Source organism: Cebidichthys violaceus, unplaced genomic scaffold (genome assembly GCF_023349555.1).
Source record: "Cebidichthys violaceus isolate CVI_PGR_0920_01 unplaced genomic scaffold, fCebVio1.0.p SCAF_14, whole genome shotgun sequence".
NCBI lineage: Eukaryota > Metazoa > Chordata > Actinopteri > Perciformes > Stichaeidae > Cebidichthys > Cebidichthys violaceus.
In genome coordinates this window covers 2,973,215-2,980,078 of record NW_027176307.1, presented here as the reverse complement: position 1 = coordinate 2,980,078, position 6,864 = coordinate 2,973,215, and positions in this window count along the sequence as shown.

The window sequence follows — 6,864 nt, the reverse complement described above, 5'->3', positions numbered from 1 at the left end:
CCATAGGGGTTAAATCCAAAGGCGCTGTAGTTGAGTTAATTTGGTTCGGGCGAAGGGAAAATATTTAAATTGTTGATTTTTAGTTTTGGTTCGGTTTGCGTTTGCGCACACTGTCACACATCATCCTGTATCAGCAGTGCTACACATGGACCCACGTGGGGAAAAACAAATTTCAGTGACTGACAGCTAGTCTGCTTCTTATGAGTTTATTAATTTTCTGTGGTGTCTCAAAGAGCTCACAGAGAAATGACCAATTATTATGTGGAGACCGGGTAAAAAAAAAAAAAAGAGACGTTTGTACAGCAAATTGGCAGTTCATTTATTGGACTTAATGAACTGCCAAAGTACAGAGAGGATACATGCACTGCATATCACAGTTTTTACTGCATTTGACTGCCTTATTGATCAGGGAAAATCCCCAGCCTTTTACATAAATGGTTATCAAGTTATTCAAATAACTACATACACTGCTTATTATCAGATCACTTCGTATCTCAGATTGATTTGATAGTAGTATAGCTTTTGAAATCATACTGGAATCACATCTTATCTAAAATCAAACAATTCTGTGGTTGGTCCACTTGTAAGTATTTTTTTAATAAATTGACAGCTTTCACACAAGCCCAAATTGATTTAGACTGGGGTGTTACAGCCCCTTCAAAGTCTACCAAAGTTGCAACTTCGCAGTGGCAGGTTGAGGTCCTTTGTGCTTGTTAATGATTTGAAGCACTGATCCTCACATTTTCACTTTTCTAATTATAGCAGTATGTATCCCTTGCATGCAAAATTACAACTAAAAGAAAAACAAATCAGGATATTGTGCTTGCGTTTTGTCCGTGCACACTCTTCAATCCTGACTGTCAGATTGATTGCGCCGTGAGTTTGTTTTTGTGCTCACTCAACAGTTTTCTATCAATAAGCTTCCTTAAGAAATAATCCTAAACAAAACAGTCATGCCTGGAAAAGAGATAGAACACAGAGAGATGGTGCATAAAGTGGCTCCATGAAGTGTAAATTATTCTCTTGCCGCCAGCATTGATTGTACAAAGTCAGTTTGCGTTGAAGAACATTGTAAGAACAGACAAACTTAATCACACTACAGTGAAATGTGTGTCGACCACGAATGGCCCTGTTGAGACTCACAAACAATAAATATACAGTTTTGTTGTAACGCTGTTAGAGCGTGTTTCAACAGCTGTCATTTTGGAATGACATTCAATTCTCATAATTGGTACAAAACAAGTGCAGACAAGTACATGAACATATATATATATATATATATATATATATATATATATATATAGATAGATAGATAGATAGATAGATAGATAGATATAGATATATAGATATAGATATATATATATATATAGATATATATATATATATATATATATATAGATATATATATATATAGATATATATATATATATATAGATATATATAGATATATATAGATATATATATATATATATATACATATATATATATATATATATATATATATATATATATGACCCAAGAAATTATACAAAGTAAGACGGGGACAAAAACAAACTGAGAACAACAGACTGATGAGTGTACGAGTGAGAAACGGAGGTCCAGCAAAGTGTGTGTGTGTGTGTGTGTGTGTGTGTGTGTGTGTGTGTGTGTGTGTGTGTGTGTGTGTCCATCTTATGTGTGATCCGGTTAATGGATGAGTGAGGGGTATTGATTGAGGTTAGGAAGTAATATGGGATATATTTCAATCTACACAAATACTGTACCGTATTTTTCGGACTATAAGGCGCACCGGATTATAAGGCGCACTGTGAATTAACGTGTCTATGTTCACACATAAACCGCACCGGATTATAAGGCGCATTAAGCAAAACAACACAGTCCGGTAAATCAAACTTTATTCAACTCAGTTGTAACAACAAATACCGGTACAGAAAAATACACTCACTTATCGATTCATTCCTCTTCCACAAATCCATCGAATTCTTCATCTTCAGTGTCTGAGTGAAACAGCTGTGCGATTTCGGCATCAAGAATGCCCGAATCCCTCTCGTCATTTTCCGAGTCAGTCTTGTTGCTGTTATCGGTACATGGCTGTTCAGTGATGATTCCAGCTTTCGTGAAAGCTCGGACGACAGTTGCGACCAATGGTTACTTGTTGTGCTTATTGATCGATTTTGACTTTTAGTTTAGACATTACATTCCTGTTACGGGGCCGATCAGGTAGTGACACAGCGTACCGTAATGCTCCGAATATCCATTGAGCGGAGCGGCTTCTTTGCTTACCAAAGTCGTACTTACATATTTCGACAGATTTTTGAGCGCATTGTACCACATAAAATCGATCAATAAGCACAACAAGTAACCATACATAAGGCGCGCTGGATTATAAGGCGCACTGTCAATTTTTGAGAAAATGTAAGGATTTTAAGTGCGCCTTATAGTCCAAAAAATACGGTACATGTACACAAATATCCCTTTAAATATATACACACAAACAAATGTACATACAATGTGGGGGGGGGGGCGAGAGAGTAGAAGGGAAGAGGAGAAAAAAGAAGAAAAAAAATATATATATATATTTATATTAGTGCTGGGCAACGTTTACAATTTTTAATTGCAATTAATAATTTTCTGCGATTAATCACATTGTTATGCACAAAGTTCAATAATGAATTCAAAAGTAGTGTATTGCGCACTTTTATTTTAAAAGTACTGCTACATGAACAAAAGTGCAATAACATTTGGTTTGCACTTTAAACAAATAAGGTGCTTTTTAACAGCAGTATTCTCTTTACACAGTAGCAGTTATATTTCTTGCACTATCTGTGCTAAGTGTGCTGACTTTATTTGAAACGTTCCACTGCTGTGCAACATGAATAAAATGTTCTGCGCACGTTTCAGCCACAGTCTTCTGTTTTCATGACAGTCACAGTGCAACTCCCACTGTTCATCAATATAATGCACTGTAACTCTGACATTGTAACACCGTCTCTTTTGTAGCTCCTAGGACATCACGTTACAATTGCCGTAAAGGTCTATTCATCTGTCCAACCATCCATCCATCTGCGTTCTATCATTGATGGATATTCAAATGGATGGACTCATGGATGTAGACAGATGGAGTTTACACTAGAGGTGTGGAAATTGCTCGATTCTAAGATGCATCGCAATGCGGACGTAAACAACTTTGCATCGATGCAGTGATGTGGGAGTTTAGTGTAATTTCAGCTCCTTGCAAGTCTTTACTGTGTCATTAACTGTTACTGTCGCACCGAGGGCGGAGCTTACACTTGTGTCCAGAGCAGAGGCGGCACTCGGCAGTCCTCAAGTTTGTTGCTGTCGCTACCAAGCTCGCTGCCATTCTTAGCTGCACTGCTGTCAACAATGTTGGGCAGAAATAACAGTGCATGCAGGCTGACAGTGAACCATGGTGTTATTAACCCTGTCCGGAGATGGAGTAACGTAGAAGGAAGGAAGAGTAGAAGAGCTATCGGTAGGGAAAAAGTCAGAAAAGTCCACTTGCTGCTAAAATAATTTCTCCAGTGTAAAATGCCCTGTCTTAGAGCGGCTATGAGAAAAATGTACTTTTGCAGATAACGTCACACTTGTAATGCACTGCAGAAAGATTTATGTTTTATTTTTGTAATGTATTGTGGGTACTGAGGTGGTCACACAGATACTAGTATTGAAAAAATACAGCTTTTTAATTTAGACTGTTGTAGCCTGATTTTTTTAAAGGCACTTTCAAAATGAAATGGGAGTTCAGATTTATCTCAAAGTAGACATATAAAGAGAATTAGCATCAATTTGCATCAAGAATCTTTGACAGGTGAATTGAATTGGATAATGAGGCCAGTGAATATGCTCATCTCTACTCTATATATGAATGTTGACAAGAGACTGTATGACAAACATTGACAAATGTATTTTTGTTCACAAGGTATGCAGCAATTAAAAATAGCAACATATAAGGTCGGATTCGGTGACTTACACACACGGTAATCGAAAAACAAGTACAATCAAAACAATGCACTTACTTAGGCTGAAAAGCACCGCTATAAGTACACAGGGCAGTGAGCGTGTCTGTAGACATAATGGGGGAAGTCGTGATCAACAACATGCTCCTGTGTTAACCAGAGATTCATAACCCTTCTCTGGAGGTGATAAGAGCATTCTGGGAAATGTAAGAAATCCCTAACTCAATCAGGGGTATCAGGAAGTGTAGTAAAAAGGTGTATTACAGCACTTCATCACAAAATATTTCCTGGAATTCAGCAAACATAACTTTATTATTATTGGGGGGGGGGGGGGGGGCATATGTGCACTGGTCATCTGTTGGTCTGTGCCCTCTTCCCGTCTTTTTTTTTTTTTTTATTGCTGCATTACTGTCACTTGGATGAATGTCTCGAATGGAGATGCTCCACTGAGCGCCGTCATAAAACTCTGTGGGAGTGTGTCTGCATCTGTGCGTAAAACAAATGGCTGTGAAGACTCTGTACCCTCTAACGAAAATGAAAGAACTGTAACAGACAACCTCATAAGGAAATAAATGAGAGAACAGCGAGGATAAATAGATGCAACGTGTAGCTATTTGACAGGCACTGTCAGTCAACTGAATATCAGTGGAAAATATCTCGGTATTGATATTTATAAACTTCATATTGTGTGAGAGAAAACACAAAAGGGTTGACAAAGGTCAAAAAAGTGTGCTTGGAAATTATAGATACCCACTTTTAGATGGGGAAACTTAAACGTACTTACTAATAATGTTAATGATGGCTCTGTTGAGTGGATGACAGTGAGCCAGCATACAGAAAAAAAGGAATGGAGTTGGAACTTACTGACAACAAACATGGCAGTGCCCATTTTCTTAAGCCACCAATTGCAATATACAGTATAAATAGTTTTTTATTTATATTAGAAACACTTTGCAGTTCAGACCAACAACACACAATCTGCAGCCTCTAAAATTACCACAACACCTAAAAGATGAATCTCTCATCAGCAGGAGTTGCTGAGTTGTTATGAAATTCTAGATGTTAATAAAAAAACATTTCAGGACTCATAGCTTAGGTTTAAAATTAATTCTTGATTCGTGATGTGATTGAAAGCTCCATAAAAGCTACTAAATGTACCTGTTTAAAAGAGCAACAATGACATTCTTTAAAACAGTTTACACAACAAAAAATCATAAACCCTTCACAAAGGTTAGGTTTATTGGTGTTAGCCAGGTGTACCCAATCATATGGCAACAGAATGTACATGAAATTGATCTTGAATCAGAAAGTAACCGTTGTCCTTTACTGTGGTACTTGTAAACAGTATTTGAGTATGATGGTGTAGTACTGTTTCACCGCTGTTTAAATGTTGGATGCCACTCAATGATGTGTAACTGAGTAAAGATAATGATTGCTGTCTTTGGCCAAAATTCACGACCATATTACCAACCTACCGTCTAACATTAAGTTGGCTACTTTCATTCTGTGCAGGACTCTAGTCCAGTCCTAATTCTACCAGCTCTGAGATATCAATGATCAGGTCATTTATATCTTTTCCTGAAATGGATGAAGCCATTTGCAATCTAATTTCATTTCACTCCCTGAAAGTCTCTTTTGGCCTGAAACTGGTCCAAAATGTCAAATATCTCATGGCTCAATGTTCATCTTAGAATTGATTTTAGAAAGTTAGATTACTTTCGAAGCAATCAAAGGTGAGATCAGCTGGTACAAGTGTCAGGTTTTGTACTTTGCTTTCATTTGTTTCCTTTGATTTCATATTTCTCATTTACTGGAACCAGAAGCAGTGGAATTTCAAGGTTATAGGGCAATGGCATTTTGAGGATTTCATGATTCATTACATTACATTACAGTCGGTTTTTTTTCATCCATGATTCAGCATAATTTTGGCTGGAACATGATGTTGTTGGAGAGGGACATAACCTGGGAAAGGAAGGTCTGTTTAAAAGCCAGCATGTTGGCTCATAGAGAACATGGAAATTTAAAAACTGGATGCAAGCCTGCCTTCTGTCATCAAAGCCAATGACTTCCTCCACCCCCTCAATATTCTACTTTAACCACAAATTCAGTCTGATGGGTTGTTGACAAGAATGCACAGTATTTGACATTTATTGCACATTATAACATGGATATAAACTAAAATCCTTCACGTCTGACACAAGTGTGGGTGCATGGTACATTGATACTTGTCGCTCGTCTCCCTCCATCTGTTCTCCCTCTTAACAAACCAACTTCTCTTTAGTCGAGAGTGATTGCCGCCTTGAAGCCTCTCTTCCCGTCTTTCTGACATTCCTCCATCTATTCCGACTCCCCAACAGTAATTGCTGATATCGTGCTGCATGCCGATCGGAGAGGAACTGAAGAATGTGTCATCTGAATCAGATGTATAGAGAGAGAGTATGTGTGTGTAGTTCTTGACATGCTGAGTGATTCATTTGCAACCTGTCTTCCCTCCTTACAAAAGAGGAAGGAGGATATTGTGTTGCGGTCGTTTCGATGTGGGTGAAATGAAGAAATAAACCCCTCTTAAAGCCCGACTTCAACTACACTCAGAGACGCAGGAGGCTGCGGATAAGAAGAAGGAAAAGAGGATGGAAAACATATTGAGACGCTTCGGTTCTCAAATGTTTTCCATCTCTGGAATAGAGTAGACCTCTGTTTCAGAAGATGAGAGTACCACACATCATTTATTTGTGTATTCTTTAATCTTGATGTGTTTTGTACTGCACTTGCCAAAGAACACTTATTATTATCATTATTATTATTATTATTATTATTATTATTATTGTCATTGATCATATTAAGATACATCTCCATTCTGTAATGTTAGGCATTCTCAGACATTTCA